General features: G+C 47.7%; 1 protein-coding gene across 3 annotated transcripts in view; it reads left to right on the top strand.

The window, feature by feature from the left end:
• Positions 1-13,367, top strand: part of Runx1 (RUNX family transcription factor 1) — a 220,832-nt gene that overhangs the window by 70,618 nt on the left and 136,847 nt on the right. The gene's annotated exons all lie outside the window — the stretch shown is intronic.

Below are 13,367 nucleotides of genomic sequence, written 5' to 3'. Positions count from 1 at the left end.
TCACGCATGATTTCACCATCTCTGCCACACACAAAAGCTCTGCTCCTTGAAATATCCAGAGTTTGTTCTGAGCCCTTGCTGGTGACCCATACTCCCGATGCTGTCACTGGGCACCCCAGCTGTACTGCTGAACCCTATTCTTCCGGGTCTCTCTGTGGGCTTCAGGACCATTTCCTGGTCTTTCTTGCTCTATATCCGACGCTTGCCTCCTTGTAAATGTTGCCATCCATGGCCCTAGTTTCCTGCTGGACCCCTCCTCCTCTCTAACCATCTCTGCACTCACCTGACCCCCCCTCACCTCTCTGTTCTCCAGGGCCCAGGGCCCTGGTGACCCCTTCTGTGCTTCACATTAGCTGATACTTACATGGCCCTGCCTCTGTGGTCACTGCTGCTCTGGCTCCTAGCAAAGAACAAACTTTCCCAGAGGCCTGTCCCTGTCATCTAGAATCTGTCCTGGAATGCCAGCCAAGCTCTTGGTACTCCTGCTTCTTCTTTTGGCTCCCTGGGCTGAACTTTCTCCCTCAGACCGTACTTTTCCCCTTGTTGTGAGAGGATGCTAGACCAGAAGTGATTTAAGGAGGAAAGGGTTTCTCCAGGTGTACAGTTTGAGGGTATAGCCCATCATGGCTGAGGGTATAGCCAGCAGAGACTTGAGGCGGCTGGTGACAGCACATCTCCAGTCGGGGACACAGGCAGAGAGGAGTACCCATTACTCAGCTGGCTTTTTATTTTTTCATTCAGGCCAAAGCCCCAGCCCATAATACTGGTGCCACCCACATTAAGTGTGTCTCATCCCATCTTACTGAACCCCAACTAGTAGCTCTCCTTCATGATTCTAGACCCCATCAAGTTGACTATCAAGATCAACTCTCAGGTTCCTGAAGAAGTCATCTCACCCAGAGCTCATCTTCATCCTGGCACTTCCACCCCTTCCTCACTTTTTTGAGACATCTGCCTTCTTTAGCGCATTGGTGGCGTCATCTTCTCTCTTTTAGAATTAGTTTTGATGCATTGGGGGCTGGCTCATGGGCTGGACTGAAGCTTTATTTGCCCCTCCCTCTAGCTAGCTAAGGAACACATAGTTTTTTCTGTGTCCACCTACACAGAATGTGCCTATATGCCTGGCAGTGTTCTAAGTGTTTGACAGCCGCTTGCATATGTCATGCTTACCATCCCCTGTAAGCTCGCCTTGGAGGAAAAGGAAATTTTGTCACACAGACGTTGAGCGCTTTGCGCAGGACATATGGCGGCAGCATCTCCCACGCAGGACTCAATACTCTTTCCTTTGTCCCTGACAGAGCCATTTACACCCAGTTCAGGAAGACATTGGGTCTTCAGAGCCTTCTTTGGGAAAATATGTATGTGAGGGGGGTGGCTTTCGATTTCACCACCATCCCTTAGAAAGATGGGAGGCTTAACCCTTGCAATGCCCACTGATGTCATGAATGGCAAAAGTTTTAATACTGCCATGGAAACCTTGCCCAGCATCTTTAGAATGAAGTCATAAAATCAGCCACATACTCTTCACAAGCCAGGGACCTCAAGAAAACCAGAAAAGGTTAGCAATTGCCAGGATAAGAGCTTGAGTTTTTAAACACCGTCGAGAAAGCTAGGAAGGAAGCCTCTTCTAGGACCTGTGTCAGGAGTCCACATCTGTGACCAGAGAGAGTGTCAAGAACATAGGAGTGGCCCAAAGATCTCCAGTTAGCTTACTGCTACCTTGTTCCTAAGAGAGGTGTGGGGAGGTGATGGAGGATCCCAAGAGAAACGGGGTGGGGCTCCCCTTCCATGGCACCGTGTGAAAGATGCTCCTTCAGGTACGCCCTACCCGGAATCCCGTTGCTGTTTAAAAATCCAGGTCTCCAGAGAAGCCTCCTCCACAACTGTCTTCCTTCTGCTCAAGGATGCCTTTATTTTCCGTGGTCTCATGAACTCCCGGGCTCTCCCCAGTGCTGACACCGTGTCCTCATATTTCACAAGCCACCCTGGCTCCTGGCCTCCTGTCACAAGCGTTTATATTTCCTGCCTGTTTGTCCTTCGTTTTCCAAGGGGTTGTATGAGGTTTTATACTGATAATTATTGTACTTAGTGCCCCATAATGCTTCTCATCTTCAAAGCAGTCAGCGAATATTACCAAACACTCGTAACACCTGCCCTGGCTAAGTCAGCAACTTCTCTCCCCATCTGCACGCCGAGAGGGACTGAGGTGAGACAAGGCAGGCCACAGGTCAGGACAGGCATCATGACAGCAGGCTGGGCGGCAGCTTCTGTCTCCTGTCACCTTCCCCTCAGAGTAACTCCTTCCGTAAAATGTCAGCCGTGAAACAAGAACAACATAACTGTCCTGGTGACACGGTCCGCGTTCTGCACCCCCGGGCCCAGCCACATGGAAATCATTTATTTTTCAGTTTATTCTTGACAGCAAGCCTGGTGGGCAGATTCAAGGCTGAGGGGAAAAGAGCAAGATTATCTCACAAATGGAAGTCATTTTGCTAACTTGGAGGAGTGAGGTGCGTGGTGTCGTAACACACCCCGCGTAGTACAGAGTGTATGAGACTGGGGGGCAGGGAGGTGGAGGAGAGCAAAAGCAAACTCCAAGCTGCTGAAACCCGCTGTGCTCAGGATTCACAGTCCGTGAGGGAAGAGGTCACTTGTCCTCACCCAAGAGGATAAAACTCAACAACATTTTGATGGCAATGTCACTGTATCTCCTCAACACTTACTGAGAAATTTGGTGGCCAAAAAGACTGGCCAGGAACTTAACACTGTGTCGCAAAGATGGCCGAGTGACAGCCTGCTCTGTGGCTACGTCCTTCTGGATGCACAGATTTGAAAGTTGGCACTAGAAAGACCCCGAATCTTGAGACGCTACAAGAACAGCTCTAACACACACTGCCCATTTTTTGTTACTTATATTCCCAGGCTTTAGAGCCTTACTTTCCTCTGGCTGATCCTTCCAATGAGACACTCCTGAGATTTTTCTTATTGAAACCCCCCGCTAATTGTCACCACCCTGGCTATGACCGCCCATCTGTTTGGCATGGAATGAAGCCCTTGTCCTTGTCCCTGCAGAGGAAAGAGAAGCGCACTGCAGCCTGCCCGGGCCTTGGAAGACCTTGTTCATCCTGGCTACCGTGGCTTATTTTAGGGCTTGACACTGCTCAGACCCACATCCCACCCTCCGACCTCCCTCCTCAAGAAAATAAATACGAATTTTGCTGATTTTGTTCTGGAAGCATGAGCCGCATATTACAAACATGCCGTTTTCTTGAACTCTTAGTTGCCATTATTATTATTATTATTTTAGACTTTTGCTTACATCTGCAAGAGGGGGAAGTAGGTTAGCTGAGCTGAAACAAATTTGAGCCAAACTCCTCCTGACAGTTAACCTGGTTGGAGTACAGTTGACTGCTTGTGTTTTCCAGAAAAGCAGCTGAATGTCCCCTGTAGTTCCTTAACGCAATTACTTGATTAGATTGGGGCATTTCATTTCTTAACCACTACAGGAATAAGCAATATAGCTGTCGATAATTTCCAGCAGCGCTCCAGGCACCAAGTGTGCCCCCAGCCACCCCTTGGCTTGTTCATTAACAAGTTTCCATTGTGGCATGAAAATCCACCTTCCTTCCCAAAGCCTAGAAGCCTTGAGGGATTCGCTACTGGGAAAGGGACCTTCTCCTTATCTGTCTTCAGATTGCTTCCTCACACGACAGCCCAACAGTGAACCTCAACTTTCCACGGGAGTTGAAGCAGGTTCTATCCTGTGAGCCTTTTCTCCAGCCTCCACTGAGGTCTAAAGAGAGTGAAGATGACCCTTCCTTTGACCTTTCTGCACTTGCCCAGTGTTTCTGAATAAACTAGCTTCTACATCGCTGTGTCTTTAGGAGGCAAATGGAATTGTTCCTATGTATTGCTGGTGAACCCTGACACCCCATTCACAGTGCCTCATGTAACCCCCACTGCCCCTTAGAACTGGATTCTCGCAAATCTTTGCGAGTGTGGGATCACCTGCAGAGCTCCTTTAAGAACACAGTAGTAGGAGGGGAAACCTTAGGCCCTCAGTTTGATGTCTAACACCTATATGCAGAGTTGATTGTATAGGGCCTGCTTGCAGTCCCAGCGTGTTAGAGACAAACAGATCTCTGGGGACCAATGGCCAGCTAGCCTAGTTAACCAGGGAGCTCCAGGTCATAGAGAGACCTTGTCTCAAAAAGTAAGGTGGAAAACTTTGGAAGAATGACTCCTGGGGTTGACCACAGTGGGGAGATGGGTTGGATGACCACATAAGACGCTTCTGGGTCTCAGCTTGGAAGAAGCGAGGGTTTGTGGTCAGCTTGGAAATGGGTTTCATTAGCCTCTGGGGTGGGGCCTCTTTCTTCAGCTCATCTCTTCTGCTTCCTGTCCTTCTGCCACCTGTGTTAAAAGCTGGATCCAGCATGGGTCCTATAATTCATAAATTCTCAACCTGTGGGTCCTGACCCCTTTGGGGGTTGAATGACCCTTTCATGGGGGTCACATATCAGATATCTTACAAATCAGATATCTACAATATGATTTGTTACCGTAGCAAAATTGCAGTTATTGAAGTAGCAATGAAATAATTTTCTGGTTGGGGGTCACCACAATGTGAGAAACTGTGTTAGAGGGTCGCAGCATTAGGAAGGCTGGGAACCACTGCCCTAATGGATCAACAGCAAATGCCTGCTCCCCTAGACTGGAACCTGAAAGAGAACCACAGACAAAAGACTTCTCCTCCCACTTCTCTTCCTACCTGATCCAAAGAAAGCTTTTTAACCCAGGAAACTGAATCCTATAAAAATCCATCTCTACTCAATAATGCCCGACTCATAAAGAAGAACAATGTTTTCTACAGGTTAACATATCATCACTTAGGTGATATGTTCCGAGAGAGGAACTTGAGGGTGCGGGCAGACAGTATGCCAAGTGGCCCATGCTAACTTGCTGTGTGTTAGGGTTGCTCCTTGCTGAGAACACCAAGAGAGCCATCTCTGTGTCCAGTGTTACTCACTACCACAGGTGCTAGGCGGTGTGTGCTTGACTTCCTGGTATTCCGGCTTTTCCTAGCAGGCTTTCCTCTTCCACTTCCTGCCTCTAGATGGTCACTTCCTCTTATCAAGATTAACTTTAGCTGTTTCTGGAATGGGTTATATTTCCAATAGATCAAATCATATTCCGATGCACACTAGTGAGCTGTGTGTCTGTCTGCCTTTCTTAGAGACCCACTCATGGGTTTTGTTCGGCTTTCCTGCCTCAGTCGTTAGAAGGTTCACTCAGACCCCAGAAGGAAATAAGTTCAACTTTTATTTATTTCACAGGGTGGAGTCAGGGAATACAAGACTAGTCCTAGTCCCCTAGCATGTCACCAACATGTCACCAGGGGTCGAGATGCCTCCTACCTTCCATTTGTATCATCCTAAGATTTATATTCACCAGGATCTTCCATGGGCCAAGATGGTGTCATGTCTGTGTAGCCAGGCTTGCCTGGAAGTGCCTTCCAGAACATAGTCACATGGCTTCCTAGCAACAAGGAAAGATAGAAAATGGTATAAGCACACTGTTGTCCTCAACAAAATTGGCACTGGTACTCTTTTTAATAAAGAAGGGGAAATACTGGACATTGGATATCACACAAAATTCATATAAATCAGTCACTCCTCAAATTCAGTGGATTGAATGAAATTCAGTTGAACCCAGCATAATAAAGCTGTAGGATGTCATTTCTTTTTTGTTTTGTTTTGTTTTTTTGAGACAGGATTTCTCTGTGTAACAGCCCTAACTGACCTGGAACTAGCTCTTGTAGACCAGGCTAGTCCTGCCTTTGCCTCCTGAATGCTGGGATTAAAGGCATGCGCCACCACCACTCGGCAAGATGTCATTTTTAAATACCTGCATGAACAGCCTCATCACCCAAGTCACCCATTCAACCCCAAGTCACCGATTCAACCACAAGTCACCCATCCAACCACAAGTCACCCATTCAGTCACCTGAGTCACCCATTCAACTCCAAGTTTCCCATCCAACCACTGAGTCACCCATCCAACCCTAAGTCACCCATCCAAGCCCAAGTCACCCATCCAACCACAAGTCACCCATTCAACCACCCAAGTCACCCATCCAACCACAAGTCACCCATTCAACCACCCGAGTCTCCCATTCAGCCACCCAAGTCACCCATTCAACACCAAAGTCACCCATTCAACCACAAGTCACCCATTTAAGCACCTGAGTCACCCATTCAACCACCCGAGTCTCCCATTCAGTCATGCCTTCAGCCAGGCTTTGTGCCACCCAGCCTTTTCAGAGTGCCAGAGACAAGTGTCTCGTGACTCTGTGAGAACAAGCCACAGGGAGAGAGGTATTTGCATGCACTGTTTGGTAGAGAGAGGCACAAGGAAGAGCCAGTTGGCCAGCCACAGCCTCCATCACTTGGCTCTGCTTGTATGGCTTCTGGAGCCTCCGGACTGGAACTGTGGATAAAAAGGCCAGCTTCACGGTTTGAGAAATTGAATGATGGATGAGAAAGGCAGACAGTGTGTGTCCAAGACCTGCTAACTGCCAGACCCCAGTGTTCAGAAAACAGCATTTCTCACAGACTCTGCTGCAAGTCAGGACCCCGTGTCATTTCAGCACTGTATGCTTAATGTCTTCTGGGAAATTCTTCTCTTACTGTTGGGAGCCTTCTCAAACTCCCTTTGTGGCTTTGAGAGGAGACCTTGGGGTGAACAAAATCACAGTCTCACTTGAGGTAGAGCTGAGAAAGAAGGCCTCAGGCCCAGGCCTATGAAATCCAACTGATCCACATCTGTCTCTCTCTCTCATCTCTGTAGCTACTGTTGAATAGACATTTATAGGCAGGTATGTAATGTGCAAATATATCTCCACTCTAAAATACCAACCTTCATTTCAAAAGTGAAACCAGACAGGAAAGAAAAGGTTGGTTTCTTAGTCCTGGCCTAGGAGGGAGACGAGGCTAAGGGCGGAACCCGCAACTGTGGGAAACCCTGAGAAGAGATCCGGGAACTGCAGGTGGGCCCCACCTTGACCCGAGGTCATGCGTGCTCAGAACCCGGCTCCCCTGTGTGCATTTCCTCACAGCACTGCAAAGACTTGTTGGTGCATTAGTGGAGGACCGGGTCCTTGGAAACTTCTATAGAGACCTCAAAGCAGCACCCAGGGAGTGTGGGAGCCTGCAAGAGCATGTTTGTGAAGAGCGGTGACGCCGGGAGGAGAAGGCAGACTCTGAGGGATGAAAAAGTCATGCTGTATTGCTTGCTATAGTGAATGCAGCACCGGTGAAGTTGGGATCCCACGTGGGGTACATTCAGTGAACATAGCAGAGAGAAAAAAAGCACTAAAATTGTATACGTGTGTGTTTTATAAATTGTGATATATATATCGCAGTACGTGTGTGTGTGTGTGTGTGTGTGTGTGTGTGTGTGTGTGTGTGTGCATATCACAGTTAATAAAAACAGAGACATTTTCTTGCCGTGATGGGTACTCCACTTTCAGGTATCAAGTTTCTCCTTGACTCGTACTTACCCAGATGGCACTCAAGAATGTTCTATCACATGTGTGAGCATGCAAGTGGGTGGATGTCTTTCAAAGACACCCTATCTAGAAGCCCTACAAAACACCATGAATTTGGGGCTGGAGAACTAACTCAGCAGTTAAGAGCATTTATTGTCCTTGCAGAGGACCCAGGTTCCGTTTCCAGCACCCACACGGTAGCTCACAACCTTCTGGGACTCCAATTTTAAGGGGGTATGACATTCTTTTCTGAGCTCCATGGATACCAGGAACTTGTGCAAGTAAGTTTATACCCATAAAATAACTCATATACTCAAAAAAATCTTAGAAAAACATACATTTGAGAAACATGTTGGTAAACAGATACATGATTTTAAAATACACACAGTGATGTCAACGTTCCTGTGAGAAACGGTGGTCAAAAGAATCTGACGTCACCCTTCTCTGCTTCGGTGTTTGTTAAAGAGCTCTCACAGAACCCACTTGGGGGAGCAAAGGGGCCAGAGTCCGGTGCTGTCAAATGCGAACACAGAATGAAGGTCCTGGCGAGTCATTTGGTGAGATGACAATATGGAACAATGAGATGACAAAGGATGTTAGCAGCCATCTAAGACACAGACATGCTGTCATAGAAGGTCAGAGAGGAAAGAACTGCGTCAAAGGAGTGTCCTTAAATGACTGCGAGCTTGTCCAAGGTCACTGAGGACAGACCTAGGGGGCCCAGGTTAGGGAAGTGTGTGCTTAAGTAGGAAGGGGTGGGGCTCGCCTTCACTCTGAAGCTGAGCTGGCAGACAGCCCCACCTGTACAGTCCTGTACTCATCAGAGCCTTTGCGATGAGCCGTGGAGTCCAGAGACAGCAGTGGGCATGGTGCAGACTTCCCTAATGCCAGCCCTGCCTGAGCAGTGCCAGCCATTCCCCTGCCTCAGGAGCTCCTAAGCTCTCAGAAGCCACTTCCTCAGCTGAGTTGACAACCGTGTGTCACTGTTCCAATAGGAGATGCCACCCGTTCTTTTTATCCTTGTAATGCGCCAGTCAGGCGAAGGGGAAGAAAAAGCAAAGGCTGTGTAATTTTCCAAACAAACATGAAAAGAGGAAGTAAGTCTGATGACAGAACTGGGAATTAAAGGGGGAGACCAGGGCCAAGAAGGGTGAAGGAAGATGCCCCACGCAGCTGGAAGGACAGACAGAAGGGACAAGAGGGAAATGGGACATGTGATCTGAAGTCTACCAGCACAGCCATGGGACCTGAAAGACTGTGGTTTTCTGTATTAGGAAAGCAAAGGAAAAGCCTAAAGGCTTGAGGCTGGTTGTCAGCATGCAGTGCAGTGTTGGGAAAGGAACTAATGTCACAGTGATACCCCCCTCCTTTTTTTTCTTCAGAAAGTTTAGCCTGGTGTGGTGAACCTGGAGCATGGGAAGGGAGTCCAGTTATGGGGGACCCAGTCACAGAGGCAATAGCTCAGGGCTAAAGGGAGGACAAGCCCAAAGGTGACCCAGGTGATGATGAGGCCAGAAGGAACTTAACCAATAAACTAACTGAAAGGAAGCAGAGGGGCCAGACCCAGGGCAATAACTGAGGTAAGAAAGTCGCCAAGGAGAGGGAGTCTGGGCACTGCTGTGGGAACATCTTTTATTTATATTATTTATTTTATTTATATTATGAACATCATCATTTGACTGTTTCATAAATACCTTGATCAAGGGGTACTTTTACCACCAATGTCCTCACTCATTCTCCCCCAAACGCCCTCCCTGTCCTTATGAAACCCTTCTCAGTCTCTTTGAGCAGCCGTTTTCCACCTATGGATTGTGACCCCTTTGGGGGTTGAATGGCCTTTTCACATGGGTCGCTTAAAGCCACCCTAAATATTAGATGCTTCAGATCCATAACAACAGCAATATTACAGTTATGAAGTAGCAACAAAAACTGTTTTATGCTTGGGGGACAGCTCACCACAGCATGAGGAACTGTGTTAAAAGGTAGCAGCATTAGAAAAGCTGAAAAGCACTGCCTTTGAGGCTTTCTCAATGGCCGGCATAATCAAGAACTGAGTGTTCAGCTAGCAAAGGGAGACAGCGGGATGGAGTCCAAGGACGGGCCAGGTGTGGACGCAGGGCAATGACAGTCACTTCATAGTACAATAACAGAAGCCCAAGGAATACACAAGTTCTAACACTTGCAATAGTTGCAGTCAAACAAATAACTAGATGAGCAAACATGATGAAGTTTTTTTTTCTTTAGAGAAAAGAGCAGAGATGGGAAGTGTCCTCAGACAGGGTGAAACCTCGGGTTCTGCCACATGAAGGGCGAACCATGACCAAGAGTAGGCGCCGAGCCTGTTGCAGGGTTGTCTGGATGGGAAGAATTGACTAAGCAGCAGTTGGCGGTGGTGACCTTTGAGAAAGACACTTCAGGAGAGCCGTGGGAGGGGAGTGGGGCCTGGGGACGGGCAGAGAGGATTTCGTGGTGAAAGGTGGGGGGCACTGTGGCAGAGAAGTGCAAGAGGAGAAAGCACGCTTGAAGGAAGGAGAGGGCAAAGTCGGGAAGGTGGTTTCCATAACTGGGCAAGCCCAAGCACATGGCGGATGTCTGGGAGATACTGAGAAGAAGAATCCAGGGTGTCTTTGACTGTGTGTTATATAGTTGGAATATTCCAACCCATCTGAAATTTTACATATGATCATATTCTACTCAGAATCCATGAATAATTGATGAAGATCTACTATCTACTACCCCACTCCTGACACACGGTGGGTACTCACCAAATATTTCTTGGCTTCTGGACAAATTGTCTGGCATGATAATATCCCTCTAGGCTTAACAGTGCCCATCAACTTTGGGTGTCCAAAGATAATTGAGAAAAGAGTACAGGGACCAGAAGATGCAACACAGTCCTAACGTAACTATGGTTCCACTTTAGGTAGTATGGAAGACGTTAGTAGGAAGTGTGCTTGGGATGTCAGTCTTTCCCATGGATGGGGACATTTGACACAGTACTCTTTCATGACCCTGGGTAGCATAAGTGAACTCAGGCCACAGTTAGTCCCTGTCACCAAGGGAAGCAATTCACTGAGGTGAGCTGTGCCACTAAGCTGTGGATTCTGTAGCTTCTGTAGTCAATGCTTTGTCAACTGTGCAGTATTTTGAAGTTATACCACTCAAAGAATACATTAGAGTTATACATTTATTTTCAGATGCTCACTGGTAACTGAAAATGATATGGCTCCCTTTACTCCATCCCCCCTACATCACAAGACGATGTTGACAGGGTGTGACTCCAGATGCGTCCACGTGGATGCAGCTGTCCCCAGCTCTGCCATTCATGCTAGCTAGTGAGGCCTCCAGACCTGGATGGAAGGAGGCAACAGCTTCTTATGCCACCAAAAGTTTTCATTTTTCCAGTACTGGAAATCAAACCAACGGTTCTGTGCATGCTAGGTGAGCACTCTACCACAGAGCCATGGCCTCAGCCCTGTAGGTTTCATCTGGAATGTGAGAGCCAGGACTGCCACACAATCTTTGAGCCAGAAGAAGTGCTCTCAGCAGACTGGTAAAGTAATACAGTATCTAGCCACAGACTTCCTGTGCTGGCTCGCTTAGGCACACAGATGTTAGCCAACAGGGAACAGAGGGTGTCCTCTCTGCCTTCTTCTCAGAGGATCACGTGATCTAAACCAGTTTTCTCTGATTCGGCATCATTTTGCATTATTGTTCAGTAAGGGTAGAAGCTCACAGAATAGGAAAGTCAGTGATAGTAGTGGGGAGATAGAGATAGCAAAGTGATTGCTATGCAAGCATGGAGACCTGAGCTCAGATTCCCAGCACCCACATAAACACAGGTGTGGGAGCAAGCATCATCTGTCATCCTAGCTGGGAAGGCACGGGCACACAGATCTCTGGAGCTCACTGACCACCCAGTCTAACTGAATTACTGAGCTCTTGGTTCAAGGAGAGACCCTGTCTCAATAGGCAGAGGTGAAGAGAGATGGTGGAAGACATCTGATGTCCACCTCTGGCTCCCTCTGCATCCAAATGCTCTTATACACTCACCCCACACACATGCAAGCGCATGGGCTTATTCCTGAAGTTCTTCCCTTCATTGTACACAGCACATAACAGGTGACATCTAGCAAATGTTTTGTTTACACAAATTCCTCCCATAGCTGCCACCACCCCGTCACTGTCAGGTGACTACAATGTGAAAATATGTAGTCCAATCATGTTTGTACAATGGTCTTGGTAAAGTTCCTGGCTTTATAGACCCTTTTGGTGATGTCCAGGTAAACTGACATACAACCTTTATTTAGGCACAATAGAGCAAGCGCCAAGATCCCAAAGATACACTTTTGCAAACCCCTGATCTTCATGGGGAGAGAAATACTGACGTAAGTAATGTGGACAGCCATCTGGTCTCCTGGAGCCAATACCAAGGCCACCGTCTTTCTGAAATGTCTCTCTCTCTCTCTGGTTTTACATGGAATGGCTTGTGATGAGTTAGACCCCCTGTCTTTCTTCAGGGTAACAACTGGAAAACTGGAAATCCATGTGAGGTACTGCGCCAAGCAGATTGTAAAGATGTTTCTTTCCTTCTTTTTTCCTTTCTTCCTTAAGCTTTAAGAATCCTGGCTTCAGTTCCCATGTGCTGGAGCAGACCTCAGGTCCACGGTGTGGTTCTTGTTGGCGGCTGCCTGGGGTGCATCTCGGGAGGCAACATCTGGTAAATACAGCAAAGAAACCAAGGGGGAAATACTCCTTAAAACAGATCCATTTCTGTTTTTAGTTCCTGGGCACTTCTTTGTATTTTTCCACACAGTGTGAAAAAAAAAAAGCACACAAAAAACTATGGCCATAAACCGAGAACAGTGGAGCAGGCAGGGTGAGATTTCATTTATATTCCCTAAAACATTTGTGGTTGTCTTCTTCAGAAATGGACCTTGGTGACATGACTGATTGTTCCCTATGGACCGTTTCCATTTGCGCTTTCCATATATTCAAGTTACTTGGAGCTATACAGCGTGCTGATACAGGCAGAGGGTTGTGCACGATGAGCCAGAATGACTCTCAGGCTGCCCGGTAGGCCAGCAGGGAGGCCATGCTAATGACTCCATGGAACTTCTGGCTTTACACTCACTGGGGATATTGGCTATGAGAGGCAAGGGACCAAACTCACTTCAGCCCGACCCAGGGCTTCAGCCCACATACAGGCTCGCATTAGGGACGCAAGGCTGTGCTGTTGCTGAATACCATGCCCTGGTTCTGAAGCCAGGGGGGCTTGCTGTGGAATGCGCACAGACTTGTACAACAGAGGGCATCTGCCGTCCTCTCGATACTAGGGAGTCCATTAATCCTGCTAATTGTCCTCACTACTCTGTCTTAAAAATCCCTGTTTGCCTTCCCCTGTGGATGCAAAGGAGCTCTCATCTTCAATTTGTGTCCGAGCCTGGCATTCAATGCCATTTGTGTTCATCAGACTAATGGAGCCGTCAATTAAGCCCAATCTAGACTAGCTCTTAGCAGTAATGGACACCTGGACCTGAGCTTGGCGCAGCGTGGAGGAAGGTGTGTGCTCCTGGAAGCAGCTGCCTGCCGAGTGACTGCCCAGCGACTGTGAAACCTGCCTTGAGGACCAATTCAGTGAATATGTTGGTGCGACTACATGCGCACTCTTACCAGACTGAGTCATCACTGGGCAGATAAATGTATAGATTACTTATATGTGAGCGTATTAGCACAAGACCAGAGATCCAGAGTGATGCTTTAGAACACTGAATATGAAGAATGTATGGAAGATCATCAGAGCTAACAACGGAATGTA

The sequence above is a fragment of the Microtus pennsylvanicus genome, chromosome 1 (genome assembly GCF_037038515.1).
Source record: "Microtus pennsylvanicus isolate mMicPen1 chromosome 1, mMicPen1.hap1, whole genome shotgun sequence".
NCBI lineage: Eukaryota > Metazoa > Chordata > Mammalia > Rodentia > Cricetidae > Microtus > Microtus pennsylvanicus.
The sequence above is the reverse complement of the archived record's forward strand: the minus strand, read 5'-3'. Positions and strand labels throughout refer to the sequence as shown.